We start from the raw sequence: 15,935 nt of genomic DNA on the forward strand, positions 1-15,935 counted from the left end.
AAGCAGTTCGCAAGAGAATGTTTTTGTTGTACTGAGTAAAAGGAGAAAGTGAGGAACAAACTTACTTTTCCTAGAGTGTGTTAATGGAAACATTTGAGCTAAAACTCTTGTTCTCGAGTCTTCTGCACAATGACCGAATGCAGATTTGTTTAGTATTATTTTGTTTTAGCTGAAGGATGATGTGCTACGTATACCTTTTCCCACCCTGTTAGAGCTTCTTTGATCGTGCTTTTTGACACAGCTGAATCTAGGCATCTGTGCATGCAAGTTGTGAGCCTTGCAGTAAATATGTCAGAAAAGCCCAAGAGTGGTGCTGTCATTTGATGGTGGAAGTTAGTCTGGCCTGACACACTTAAAGCCTGTGTCAGAAATGTCTATATTCAGCTGTTTACCGAACAAGAGATTTAGGGTATGGCTGTATTTTGAGTCTCATTGCTTGTATCTTACTACAAGATGTATTAAGTGGAAGAAAGATATCTACATAAGAAAACCTATGTGACAGATCTAAATGTAGAATTGGAGGGTGAACAAATTTATACAGAATTCTTCCATGCTATGTATTTTTAATGCCTTGTCCAGTCTATTGTAGCCTTCAGATTTTTCAGGTGCTACTGTTACTTAAGTCTAATAGAGCTGGGCAAAACTTTCACCCTGACAGTCTGAATTTACTGAACTCTCTCATTTTATTTTTGGTACTACTCACTGTTTCTGTCATTCTGAAAAAAAGCTCCTGTATTGCCTAATGGGGAGCAGATTTTTCTGTTCTAATTTGAAGTGCCTGTTTTATAAGTCGTCTTTAATTTCCTCAGTCAACTTAATATGGGACTGTCTGTAAAGTGACATCATGAATTGGATTATATAAGTGCCAAAGACAGTTTTGCTGGAAAGCAATGGTCCAAAACTAGTTCTAGCTGCATTCATTTGGAATTCTTCCATGCAACCTGCTAAAACTGGTATTTACAAGCATCTCCAGAGCTTTAGGGGACAGAAAGAGTGTTACCTTTGCTTGCTTGTCTTTCATTGCTCAGTTCACTGAAGTAGCTTTTGTTTCTGAGAAACCAAAGAAATTAAATGAAGGATTTAAAATAAAGTGTAGGTTTTGTAGAACATGCAGAATTTATACCATGTAGCCATTATAGAGAAATCTGCAGAGCCTATTTGCTTCTGAGTTGCAAATGTCAAAGCTTACTCTAAGACTGATAAAACTGGTGAAAAACTGCACATTGGAATTTGTTAGTTCATGAGCCTTACAAATTAGCATTGCTAATAACAGCTTGCCTGGAGCTTCATAGGATCTGGCAGATTTCTAAAAAATGCACGGTCTGTTTGAGGCATTGCTAAATAATAATGTCTAATGTTTAAATCCCTATTACAACTAAAATTCACTGCAAATCAGCCCTATCATGGCTGCTTGTTTGCCAGTAAATAGGTAGGTGGCTAAAGGTTTTTGCAGCAAGAGCTGGCTGCCCCCAGAAGAATGGTTTAAAAGAAATAATCTGCTTTCTCCAGTGTGTATGCAGAATGAAGCAGGACCATGAGGTGTCAGGGTCCTCTCATATACAGCAAGCTTATAGAATGGAGTATGTTTAAATACGTACTTGCCCACCCTCATTTACAAAAGGTTTGTAGAGCAAACAGGTCTTCAGCATGCATGTTACTGCTTCCCACCAACACATCTGAGGTGCTCATATTATACCTACTTTATCAGGAGACAGGCAAAAAGTATGGCAGGAAGAAAACCTTTGCCAATATTAAAAGTTATATTTACTTAAAAATGTCCCATGAGAGGTATCTGGCACATCTGTGTTCAAACAAATTGTTTTTAATTGATGGGAATTTGATTGGGAGACAGGCATTTCTGATGTTAGTTTGTAGAAAAAAAAATCTATGTTGCAGTCACTGAAAATTGTTACAGAACAGACAACTGCTGGGTGATCTGTGATAAAATAACTTATTGTGGTTGCTGTGATTTCAAGTATGCCTCTAAACAACTGGTTTTGAGTATTTGATCCTTGTCACTCCCCAAAGTCTAACCCAAATTTTATTTTGTTCTTGTTAAAATTTAAGTCATGTAGAAATTGGAAGGATATTTTTCATATGGATACTTTTATTGCACTACCTTTCCTTCCTGAATCTAACAATACTTTGATTTTTTTTTTTAAGCTACCTCTTTATGTTGAGCTTTTTTGTCAATTTTGTATTTAATTGATTTTTTTTTTTTAGGAAACTACAAAATATTTCCTTTTTTATTTATGTGGGAATCCATGACTTAAAGACCACAAGTCCTCCTTCTGTTTAAAGTTTTTCTTAAAGGCCTTTTAAGTTTAGTTAAAAGACTTAAGCTTTTGAAGGAGCAGAATAATTACACACTTAGAACATGGGTTCTCCTGCGTGTACTGTTTGTTTTTAGAAGGGCCAGAAAGCCCTTAATTTTATACTAACCTCAGTTGAGGACATGACTTTTTGGGGGCAATAAAAAGTTTTGAGTTGGGGAGTTTTAATCAATTTAATTTATTGCCAATTAAAGAGCTTTTAGTTACTGCTTTTGGTATTGAAAGAAAAAAATAAATAAAACGCTTAAGGAAAACACTGCTGCTTTCTTCCAGATACCACTCTTCCCTCTCTCCCCCCATGCCATCCCCCACCCCACAGCGGTCTACAATTCCTTGGCTGCATGTTATGCTCAGTCCCTTCAGCAAGGCAACAAGCAGCACAGGATCAGGCTGTTCTGCTTTGCGGTTCTTTCACTGCTGCTTGTTTCTTACTCAACTGCTCTCGTGTGGGTTTCTTCAACAGCCGCAGTCCCTGTAGAGTTGTAGCTCCTTCTGAGTCTACTCTCAGCCTCTGCTCAGGCTATGATTTTCCTTTGGCATTTCTCCTGCTCAGCTGTCTCCTTTCCACTCCTCTTGTGCTGGCATGGTCTTACCCTTTTTTCCTCCTACTGCTATAGCACTGTAATCTCTTTCTTGGCATTTACTACCCTTTCTTAAACATGCTTTAGCAGAAGTGCCAAAAACTCCTCTGACAGTGTTGGAGTGCAGTGGGACAGTGCCCACTGTGCCCAAGAGGCAGTGGACACTAACTGAAACACAGGAGGCTCCATCTGAACATAGGGAAGCATTTTTTTACTGTGAGGGTGACCGAGCACTGGCACAGGTTGCCTGGAGAGGTTGTGGAGTCCCCATGCGTAGAGATATTCAAAAGCTATCTGGACATAGTCCTAGGCAGCCTGCTTTAGTAGGTGGTCCTGCTTGTGCAGGAGGGTTGGACCAGATGACCTCCAGATGTCCCTTCCAACCTCAGCCATTCTGTGATTTCTGTGCTGTCTGTTGCTGAGCTGGCTGGGACCAACACGGGGCAGCCCCTGGCCTCCTCCCACACAAGACACCCTGCAGCCCCCTCACTACCAAAACCCTGACAGTTATGGTCAATACATGACTGTACAGGGTTTTCTTGCAAATCAAGTCCTTACAGTCTGGGCTGACAGTTTTTGTGAGTGGTAGTTGGTACTGTATTCCCTTTCTGTGTTACTGTTGTCTTAGGTCAAGTAAATGAAACTCCTAAGGACATAATCAGTCATTTGTAACCAGACACAGAACTTGGCTATATTTGCATCCCTGCTGATTTCAGAAGACAGAACTTAGATCTCCACTTGACTAGAGGAGCAGCCAAAGGGGTAAACTACTTTCTTTCTGCTCAACCCATCATCGTCATGAAAACAAATCTTTGTATAGTCTCTATATCCTGTAGACTTTGTATTGTTTCCTCATGCCAGTTTAATTTGAACCAACAATCGAAAGTCCTTGCCAGTTGAGAGCTGAGTAACAGGAAAGTGGGAATAGGGGGGAATAGATTTACTGCTTCAAACAAAAATCAAGTTGTATATAGTTGGTGTATTTTTAAATATTCAATTTGGATTACTTGAATACTGAGTGTTATGAGCCTTCCCACGTTGAAATGAGGACTGATACATTTCAGAAGTAGTTTCTCTTCTTTAACTGTATTAGTGTGCTGTTGTTAACTCAGAGTTGTACTGCTGAAAAGTCTGTTTTTAGAATACTTGATCTGAGAAGTCACAACTAAAGACAGCATAAGCTTTTCCACAATAGACCTTTTTATGGTGGTATATTCATATGTTCTGTGAACAGCTGTTGGATCCATCTTTTTAAGATGTTCTTTGCCATAGGTGAGGGGCCATAACAAATGTTGAAATATTCAAAATAATTGCACTTATCTATTCTGTTTTCTTAATGTATTTCCTATGCATACTGCCTTACCTGTATGTACTGTACTTCACTGGAGGTACAAAAGGTAAATATCAGGTTCTTAACTTATAAAATGTAAATGAGTTTTAAAAATAATTCTGTAATACTACATATTTTCCAGTGATATCTATCTTCTAAGAGGGTGATGGTGGTAAGCCCAGGTGAATTTAGTCAAAAGTTAATATTGGTGGTCTTTACTTTCTCACTTAATTTCTGAATGATTTTGATCATTTGAAATATTTTTAAGACTTTTGTAGAGGCTAACCTATGTTAGTAAGGCAACTTTTAGGTCATTTGTAACAGCTCTGATACTGCCTCTGACTCATACAGTTCATATAATGTCTTTGTAACTTATTTTGTGCCTTTTCTTCCCCTGACACACAAATCTCTCAATAAAAACAAGCTCTTTTGCAACACTGCGAACCTATTTTTATTGTACTGATTTTTTTTTCTTGCCTCACCCTTTTGTTTTGTTTTCTGGAGGGGGCTGAAGCTCTCATAATAGAATAGATATTTATAACAGACTCTGCAGAAGAAAATTGACAAGGTGGAAGGCAGGTCATTTTGGAATGGCAGTGCTACGAAGTGCCTGGGAAACTGGGACTGTCAGTACTAATCAATATATTCCACCATATCTATCACAAATCATTTCCAACAAAAACCAGCACCAGTGGAATGTGAGAATCAATTTACTACTGGCTTCAGTTGTGCTGATTGATGTTGAAAGACTGGAAACACTTCGGGGGGTTTAGCATAGCAAAATGTCTGTGGTGGTGTTACTAACATTTGTACTGGGGGAGTTCCCAGGAACACTAGTTGGCACTTAACACCCCTTCTTTAAAGTGCTATGCAAATGCACAAAAACGTAGTCCCTGCCCTCAGGGCTTTTGCCTAAACATCTTGGCAGGGAATGGCAGAATTTGAACATTTGTCTTCATTACCTGGAAATGAGGTGATAAATAGCTTGACTGCATTTCCTGTCCCCTGTCCAGTGACAAAGAAAATACTGTCTGAATCTGAAAAACAGCGACTGTGGGAAATAGGGATCAGTGCTCTATTTTAAACTGCTGGGTACCAGAGCTTTCATACCTCTGTATATGCTTAAAAAAAAAGTAAAGATTCTCCTTGAATAGCTAGTCCCTTGAGCAGATGCTAAAGCACTTGATCTATCAGTATTTTAAAGTGTATGTGCTAAAGAAGACAGGTGGTCTACATGACAGATAATATTGCTAGACCTTGTGTTATGTTGCATTTTACTCTTCCTCAACATGGAGATAAGAACAATAATCCAGCCAGACTCCCTATTCATGCTTCCTGGGCACAGACCACTGCAAAAGTCATCCTTTGCTCTTGCATTGCTTACTGCAAAATAAAAATGCAAACATCTTAATTATCTTTCCAGATTAATCTGGCATATGCTTTCTAGAATCTCCTGAAACTTTTCACAAGGTATTTTGAAGTCTTTTGAACTCCAGGTGTTTTCATCAGCAGCCTTTCTAGAATGAGTAATTAGAATATATGAAGCATGCACCAGCATCCAAAATAACTTGTATTGTTCATCCCTTGATCAAAGTTACCAAAGGCCATCTTTTGTTCTTGTTATTTCTAATTCTTGTGAGCCTTACTCTTATTTCTGATACTTGAGATACTTAGGATTTTACTTTAGTTTTCACTTTTGCTGCTGTTTCACCATGGAGGTGACAATTGAAGGCCCAGTTTTTCAGATGTGTCTAGTTACATGCTGAGCACAATTCCACCCATAGCCATTCAAATTTGTTGTTCCCTCCTCCCTGATATGTTTCAGCTACATGTTGCAGGGAAATACTGGCCTGAAAGACTTTGTTGGTTGTCATCTACATGAGGATAAGGAGTGCTGCTGTGAGCAGGGCTGATTTCCATTGACGCACCTTTCTTTTGAAACTGCATTAACTTGGGCTGCTCTTAACTGCAGCTTTGCTTGCCTATGCTTTGTCTGGGAACTGGCTGTATCTTGCTGTAACTGGAGCCTGTTTGACTACCAAGCCATTGCGTTGTACTCTTTGTTGGGCCAAGATAAGGGTGAGAGACCAAGAATGGGGGAAGGGGCCACAAATTACATATGGGAAGGACTGTAGTTCACATGGCTGTGAGATTTTTTTTTTTTTTTTTTTAATCAGTGTAGCTCTAACCTTTGCTTTGTTGTGATGCTTCTGCTGTCAGCAATTTTTCACACTGACAAGAGGAAGATACTTCTGGAAGTCATCAAATGGGAGGTGTGGAACTAAAGTGCCATCCCTTGAAAGCAGGGACACTGAGAAATGTGCTTGTCCTTTGCCAATAACAGCCAGTGCTGGTGTTGAGATGGCAGTCGTAAGCGTTGCGTACCAGCTGCCAAGCAGCTATCGGGCAAAATTACTCAGTTCTTCTAAACTGTACCAGGCTCAAATTAAACTAAATTTACCTTACTTCTGCTGGACTCATAGACTATTTCCAAGAAGTGTGTTTCTGAGAGAGACTCAACTCTGCCTTCTCCAGCATTGTCATCTTGCATCTTGTTGGTTACGCAGAGACAAGACAAATACTTGTGGTCAAACGTGGTGAGTAAAGGTCTCTAATCCTGATCTATTACTTGTTTAAGAGCATCTTCAATGAACAATCCTTGCTGCAGGGAGGAGGGGGGAACCTCAACTTATTGATCAAACTTGGTAGCAGCAGGTAATGTAATGTCATACTCGGAAAAGTGGTTCTTGGGTGACTTACTCTCGCCATTTCTTTTTCTAGTAAAGATGACAAAGGCACAACTGATCAGATTTACCTCTGTCGTGGGGAGGGAGGGGTAACATGCACCAGAAAAATTATAACATTCCTTTTGGACTCATGTTCCTTTCCACAGTTCTGCTACTGAAAGGTAGCTAAGATATGACAGTCCTGCAATCTGTTCTGTAGCTAAAAGTGGGCAATTTTGTTAATTTCTCTGCACTTTGTATAAATCCGTGCAGTAGCTTGGCAAAACTACACTGGGGAATGTCTTGAGGACTTATTGAAGGGAAGGCTGACTGATCCATGCAGATGGAATTACTTGGAAGTTTGCAAGTTCGGAAACAAAGATCTAGTTCAGCTTTATTTTGATTCAGCTGTGGTTTGAGCCATGGACCAGATCCCAAAGCTGGAGTGCTGTAATGTGGGGTTTTGTATGTATTATTTTTTTAGGATTGTTGTTAGCTCTCAGATGCTGCATCTTGCAGTATGAGACTCCTGATCCCGAACCCGTCTTCCAGCTGCTCTGCTTACCAGCCATGCCAGGACAAGGTGATGACTTTACTAATGTCACAATGGAGCTGTCTGCTGGGTGTGCTTAGCATAAGCAGAGAAACAAACGTAAGCAGCATGCAGGTACTTTGTGCAAGTAAAAACTACTGATAAAGGAAGTTGTTCAGTATAGGGTAATTCCTCTCTTGATCAACTGCTGCTTCTTCCAAGAGCTCCTGCAAAGTTTTGTCACCTCCCAAAGCTATTAGTAGCACTTGGATTTGGTAGAAATCCTCTACCTCATTTTGGATGGTGAGTGCACCAAATAGTAGAGACTGCCTCTGCCCAAGTCCTAGCAATTGACTGACAGTTTCTCCCTCTTCCCCAAATATGAGGTGCTATCTTCCAAACTCTGGGCTCAAGTGAAAGTAGAAGCTGTTAGAGGAAGTATCCTGTCTACAGCTACATCAAGGAGCCAAATGCGGGCAGTGCAGAGCTCCCTTGTGTGACAGGAGGGCAGCAGGGCCCCATCCTTCAGCATGCCCTTTATGAAGATCTGCCCTGCCAGCTTGAGCCTGCAATGCTGCTTTTTTTTTTTACAGTGCTGGTTTCCTGCTCTGCAGTCACCCTTGTTTTTCTGTAATAGTGGAAGTGGCTACTTGTACTTCACATACATTTTTCCTCTGATTTTAAACCTGCATCAAGGCACCTCACCAGCTGTGTTGCGTGTTCTGACACATGGATACATTTGCAGTGAGTACTAAATACCCACCCTGCTGTATATTGGTTCTTAAATAGCAGTGGGAGTCTTGCTCTTGCACAGGCTGTATTCTGTTTGGGTCAAGCTCTCTTTCTGGTTTGTTTGATATTCACTTTGAAATGTTTGATTAACACCTTGTTAAAGGAAGTGGAGAAGAATCCTCTCAAGCCTGTGCAAGCCCTGTCAACGCATACACTACCAATGCGGGACAGAACCTTTGAATACTACAGCTGAAATTGGCACTGGCTCTAGGTAAGTCACTTTTTCTCACCAAAGTTTCCTGCTTTCTTGAACCCTCCACCCCCACTCCCATCTATAAAATGGAGTGAGTTCACCAGATCGCAAGTTACGTTCAATTAGTGTTTATAATGATGCTGGTCAGGGTGCATCTCTGTTAAAGTTGGCACAAAGATGTCATAGAGAAACTGAAAATTCCTAGGAAATTAATTTTTAATGCTTTGATCCTTGCATGGTACATGGGGAGGGTGAGCTTTTGGGGTGGCGTGGCTTTCAGAAACAGTATACACAAGGGCAGGAGAAAGCAGTGCTTGCACAGTGGCCTTTCCTCAGGGATATTGGGTTGTTTGAATTGAGGGTCCATTATCTTCTCTAAAATTTTGAATTGCAGCTGTGGCCATCTGGTCTTTTTCTCTGCTGGCCTTTGGTTTGTTAGAGCAGTGAATGGAGTAGCAGTTCACTCAGATGAGATTTCTGTTGTCCCTGATAGCAGGAACTGAACTGAATGACCCTGTGCTGCTATGAATGCTGTTCTGCTTCCTCTTCCCTTCTGACCCAAAGTCAGAAGGGTCAGGTGGAGAAGCAGTCCTGCCCTCTCCTACCAGACGACCAGTAGCTTCATTCACCTTGTTTCCCCTCCTAAATATACACACGCACACACATGCATCTGCCTGCCCTCCCCTCCCACCATGAAAGCCCAAGGAGCAAAGAGATGGCTTGCTCCTTCAGCACTAGCCTGGCCAAGCAACTTGTTGTGCATATTCCCAGTGCTTTTATTCCAGGATTGTTTCTCCTCCCCCACTCCTGCTTTCAGTGCCCTGAATCCGCATTTAACTAGTTCTAGCCCTAAATATCTACCCTGTGTCCTATCACTGCCTGGAGCAGATGCAGCGCAAATGATTGACCCTCTCCCTTTGGCAATTTGGCTTTGACTGCACAAAACAGCCAATAAAGTGGAAAGGGCTGGGCAGCTGATTACAGCTTCAAGCTAATCCCTGTATAGTTTTATGGTCTAAGATAGAGGAGGAAGTGTTTGCTTGAAGGATGCAATTGCATTCCTCCTCCTTTCTCCTGCTGCCTGCTCTTGATGATGACAAGTTTTTAGAAGTTGCCGACCAGAAGAACAGCATACCTGTTTGCCAGACACAGCTTGGACTGGAGGCTGTTAGCTCATTTTCCAGTGACTGAAGCTGGAGTGAGTAGCAATGCAGGTCATGATCTGATCTGTCTAGAAATTCTCTGAAAAGACTTGACTGAAGTCACTGTTAAGATTCTCAGACAAGGCTGGTTCTCACTAGTTTGTCTGCTGAATCTCATCATCTGCTTTGTGGTACATATATCATACTTCTAATAAAGAGTGTCTCTCTTCTCACTTCTGCTGGTGCTCTCATTCTTATCTGTACAGTAATTGTTCCCTCAGGGCAATTGTTTCCCTCAGGGCCCTCACACTATAGGGTCTCAGTGATTCTCTCCTCCCCTTCTTTCTTCCCACCCAAAGCATGCAGTTGTCTGGCCCTTTCCCTGTGCTTTTCTTGAGACACTTCTACGGGTATACTGACAAAATCTTCCTTTATCCCGATTGCTTCTTCAGCTTCTCCTTTCCATCCTCTCCTCAATGCCATGTTAGCCTCGGAACACACACAACAGTGTCCAGGTTGACACATCCTAGGGGTCACCTATTAGTTGTAAGTTTGATATCTATTACCTGTGTGTGTGAGATGACACAAGCTGAGAAGTTTGATCAGACAGCTTTTACGGTAGATTGGCCATACCGCTAACCAAGATCGTACAAAACCACAGCTGCTTTAATGTGGTTCAAGCTCTTGCAGAATGTGGTTGTCCAGCCCTCTTCACTCTGTTTTGATTTTTTTTTTTTTTTTTTTTTTTTTTTTTAAATCTCACTCCCCTCCCATACAAGTATATCTCCTAGCACTCAGAAGTTGCTCCCAAGGACCAGGCTCTTTGGGTCTGGAGACCCTTCTCAACTGCTTGCTGAAGCTGACCCGTTTGTTCTGCAATAATTATATTTTCATCAAGAGAAAGCAATAGATCTTACAGGTATGTAGCTGTCATTGGCCTGTGAGGTATGAGACCTAGTTTCTAGTTCTGGCTCCAATGAACACTTGTACATTTTTTACTAGTCAGTCACTGGATGAAGCACGTAAACAGGGATGCCCGTCTGAGTCTTCTCTCTCCCAAGTGAGTTTGTGTTGGAGTGACTATTCTCACTTAGCACTGGTGATTTATTCAATTTGCTTCAAACTGCCATAGACTCAAGCAATAAGTTCTGAATTGGGTCAACGTGGACACAACAGCAAAATGTAAAAATAATACAAGCTAACATTGTTTGTGCTCTGGAGGGCAGCCACGGAAAAAATACCGGCTCCTGGAAATGCTGTGGTCCAGTCTGATTCAGTCCCTCATATAGATGGAGCATCATTGCAAGCATGCTCCTTGTTTTGGCTCTTGTAAATCTCAGCTGTGGTCTGTCTGTCCCAGAGTTATCATTCCTCTAGATTTAAAGTCCTTTTCTTGACAGCTGAAAATAATCAGCCTACCAAGAGCTGAGCAAACCTATGCTGAGATCAAAAATGAGGCAGCTTTTTCTCACCTGCCAAGACTTCCAGTGCTAAATATTTTTCCAGTTGCACTGTGCTCTGCCAAACATCATGTTTTCTCCAGATGCTGCTGTTCTAACCATGTGTTTAAATCAGTAAGAGCTTCTTGGTATTGAGTATTTCCTTTTTGGGATTCAGGCCATTTACCTAGGCATATAAATAAAAGTGCTGGAAGGCTCCTGTTTTTACGAAAGTTAGCCACAGGTAGTTTTTCAAGACGGTGGGACATCCTGATTGAAACAGTAGATCAGTGGTTGTAGTTTAGTGATGGATAAAACATAGTGATAGAGGAAAAATATCCTTTGCAGATGCTTGGAAATGGTCTAATGAAATATTTTGTTTAAATCATGATGCACTGAACTTGTACTATTTCAGTGAACTTCCAGAGGACAATACATGGATTTAGAACTCAAAATGCCAGTGTTCCTGCCCCTCTGCCACCCTCTGAGCTGACCATTATGAACTTGGAAATTTCCAGACTCTCTGAACAGCTCACCACACTGGGTGCCGGTGATCTTGGCAATACTAGAAGCCCTGCTGTATGATTAATGTTTGCTACCCAGTGCCTTGCTTCTTAACACCAGCTGCAAAACTGACTGGATTCTTGTGAATTTGCTAGTTGAAGCTGGTCAGTGGTGGGTAGCAGCATCATAATCTCAGCATTTTTCAGAATTTCCTGCACCCTCAGCTAGTGTTAATGGAGTGATCACTTTCTTTGGGAATGCTACGCTGCAGCCTGAAAAGATTCGGGTGGTAAATAATTTTGGATTTCAAAACTCTTCCCAGGTTGAGAGAACTCATTTCTAGCCAAAGCTATCTGCCTTTTTCTGACATGTCCGGTCTGGCCACAAATGGAAAAAAGATATCAGGCTTGATAAACCACTGGACGTGATCCAATGCTATGCTTAGTTTGGAAAGGATATAAACCTTTAACTTACTTGATATGAAGTGCAGGCCCAAGGCTAATGTGAGAACGTGTGGCAGTGAGAACAAGCAGCATAGGCATTTGGAGCATTTTTGAGCCTGCCAAGTATTGATCGGTGAGGGGTGGGAATGAGTGGAGAAGCATTTCAATTTGGCATCCATATGTGATTCTGATGCTGTCACAGTGAATTAGCAGCGCTTTCTTTTCCATGTAGTCCATCCCAGGCTTTTGTCATTGAAGCATCCCCTTTGCCCGTATCTACTTGTTGAAAGACAAAGTGAAAAAAAACGAATAAATTCACAGTACTTGTGCCCTAAAAAAAGCCTGATTATGTTATGCTAGTATCCTCTGAATGGAGACTCTGAACAGTACTGAACCATCACTGCTAAAGACTGTTACAGCATAAATGTTATAGGGGATTCAAGCTACAATTACTCATTTTGTACAGTCACTTAATCCACTAATGGGGAGAAATGGGGCAACAGTTTAAGAAGGCAAGAGAACTGTCAGAGATCATTAAATCTACTGGGATGATTTGTTTTGGTAGTCTCTCTTGACCCAAGTACATGCTTCAGCTAATGCAACAGACTTAATGCCTCTGGTAATTAGAGCAAGACATGATGGGTCATCATTAGCAACTGCAAATTAAGGGTTGTATTTCATCTGCAAGGCAGCATCTTCAACTGGGCTTATTTGTTGCCACTGAAGATAATCTGTGAGTCACAAGTGGTTCATTGGATTGACTAATTTGTGTGATTTAGTAGAGGCTTTTTAATACATGCTTACTGTTCCGTACAAGTAGTTTTTCTAAATATTGCCAAACAGAAAATGCCACAATATTGGACTTCCCCATACAGTTAATACTACTGCTCTTATTTACATGATGCTGGTGATTTTTTTATTGTTGTATAGTTCACAGCTCATATGATTTTCAGTTGTAGGTTTGAAATATATTTGTCATATCTATGAAACTGAAGAGTGAATAAAGGAAAGCCAGGCAAGCATGGAAAGCATCAGTAATTGGCAGCTTCAGAAGATACAAGAGCCAATCTAATACCATTCAAGAGATATATTCACAGAATACTTTTATGCAGGTTTCACAGATCCACAATCATATTCAGTTCTGGATATTGCCAAAGGCATGAATGAAGATGATATATCATAGATTCAGTATCTTTGCAGATACTAGGAAATACCTAAATCCTCTTAGAAGAATACAGGTAAGCAAATGAAGACATAGGTACAAAGGAAATTAGCCACAAACTGAACTCCATTACAAGGTGCTATGAGGTGGGCACTGAAATAAAACAAATAGGGGGATGTAATACAGCTGAATCATTTCAGATGAACTTATGCAGATCAGCAGGCAGGGAACTATGACTTGAGAAGACCAAGATATTGAAGCATAGCTTGAAAATGCTTGAGAACAGCTGGATAAATCAGTGGATGCTCATCAAGCAGAATTTGGGGGACTGTCTGTGGTCAGCTAGCTATGTAAGTAATGCTGATAACCTCCTGAGGGACACGAAAGAGGGAAGGAAGGTTGCAGTGCCCTCAGCAAGAACTGTCTGAGGGTGAGCCTCCCTCTCAGAAATATGCCCAGACCCCAATGGGGCCTTAAGCCTCTTTCAAAAAACGAGAAAAGAAAGGGATTCAGAGGTGTCAGAAAGGTAGCCATTCTCCATGCAGATGGGAATCTCCTTAGAAACAAGGGTACTTGGGGAATTTACTTCGTTAAATTATCAACGCTCAAAAGCTCTTTACAGGGCTCAGATCCATGATATCTGATGGATTGTGAGCCAACTAGAACTGAAGGAGGCATTTTCTGTTTGCGTCTTCATGTCGCTGCCTGGCTTCAGCAGGGTGCTTTGTATCTCTATGAAGCAGTTGTGAGCTTTTCCTGTCCGTTCAGTCCATGGCTGGCTCGGTCGTCAGGCTGACACTTGGGAGAGCTGGATGGGAACACATGGCCCTGGCTGATACTCTGTGAAGACACATTTCTGTGGCAGGCCATGGCCTCCCCTGCTGATGGAGTGTTGCTCAAAAAGCAACAGTTAGCAAACATTCTCCTTCAAGGAACAAAATATGCCTGGTCCTGGAGAAAGGAGGAGGGTCTAAGTGACAAGAGGGGCGTTCTTTCCTTCTGTGCTTCTCGAAGAGTGAGGAACAAGAAATAGCCTTTCTTCACTCCCTCTTGCTGGTGTGCCTGGGGCATTAAGTTGTTGCAGGTTCAGAGGAAATGTTTTCCCAGGAGATAGTGTTTATTAGTCTTTGGAGCTTGGGTCCGTCTCGGGTTTTCTCCATTTGTAACCTTACTTTCCTATACAAGCACTGTCAGGATAGATGCTCCCTGAGAAGGACCAACCTGGAGCATGGGTTTGCTTCTGTAGTTCTGGTGGTTAATTGGAGGGGGGGGGGATAAAAAAAGCAAGCTAGAAATCCTGAGCATTGAATGGGGTGAGCTGCAAAAGCCATGACTACTGGCTGAAGATAGATGAAGGTTTCACTGCAACAACACTGCATCAGTTCAGCAGATCTCACTGGAGGAGCCTGGATTCTTCCCACTTTGGGTCTATGTCCTCTTTTATCTCTGCAGGTGCTTCTCTCTCTGCACCTCCCTTTCTCTTTCTCCCTTCTGATGCAGGTTTTTCCCACATAATATTCCCTCCTCACACATGGCTATCTGCCCCTACTTTTCTCCTGTGTTCTGCACTATCTGGTCCTCATGTAACAAATCACAGTCTGTTTTCCTCAGTGAGGTCAAGACTGGCTGCTGTCTCCCATACCACCATGCTGCTTTTCCCTTTATAGAAGGGCCTATTGCTACTCTAACCTGTACTGTATTTTGCTGTTGGTGTAAGGGCCTTTATCAGTTGCAGTATCTTCTGTCAGTCAAATAGTGCTCTTATTATCCTATAAGTAGCATTATAAAATCCACAGGCACTCAGTGCAAGTTGTCCATCTGCTATGATCTCCTGCATCCAATTTTTGTAACTGCTCTTCTTTCTTTCTTTGGATTCATTGAAGTCCAAGGAAATTACGAAGCGGCAAATTCTTACAGCTGGAGCAATGAGTTTTTGGAGTTGAGAAAAACCTGTGTTTGTTACATTTGATACTGGAACTCTTGTTGCTTTTTCCTTGGCCATCTCCCCTTGTACCTCCTTAACAGTGATGGTAAGGGAGAGTTAGTTATTCTCGGCAGATGGCAGGAGCAGGCAGGAGCTGTTGCTCAGATCCTTGGACTTTGGCATAAACTTGGACTTGAACTTAAATATGCTTGAACATAAAACAAAAAGACAGTCCTCGTCCAAGACTTTGTGCCACCTTCCCTCACTATGGGGCGGGGGGGGGGGGGGGGGGGAATCCAGACCCCCTTGGGGCAGGGCGCGGCCTCCCTCGCGCCAAGGGCAGCATTTCTCTCACGGCCTCTCCCTCGCCCCCACCCGGCGCGGGGGGGGGGGGGGGGGGGGGAGGGGGGACATCCAGACCCTCTTGGAGAAGTGCTTCCCAATAAAAAAAGGGTTATAAACATAGGGTGTGTTATTGTATACAAGAAAAATGACCAAAACTACGTTCTTCATCTGTCTGCCAGCATCTGTGACTCTGTACAGCTGTCATGAGGAGAGACCTTACAGGTGCAAGAAAGTGAGACCCTTAGAATCATAGAATCATAGAATCATAGAATCATTGAGGTTGGAAAGGACCTCTAAGATCATCGAGTCCAACCGTCAACCCAACACCACCATGCCCACTAAACCATGTCCCTAAGCGCCTCATCTACACGTCTTTTAAATACCTCCAGGGATGGGGACTCCACCACTTCCCTGGGCAGCCTGTTCCAATGTTTCACCACTCTTTCAGTAAAGACATTTTTCCTCATGTCTAATCTAAACCTCCCCTGG

The sequence above is a fragment of the Aptenodytes forsteri genome, unplaced genomic scaffold (genome assembly GCF_000699145.1).
Source record: "Aptenodytes forsteri isolate BGI_AS27 unplaced genomic scaffold, ASM69914v1 Scaffold379, whole genome shotgun sequence".
Lineage (NCBI taxonomy): Eukaryota > Metazoa > Chordata > Aves > Sphenisciformes > Spheniscidae > Aptenodytes > Aptenodytes forsteri.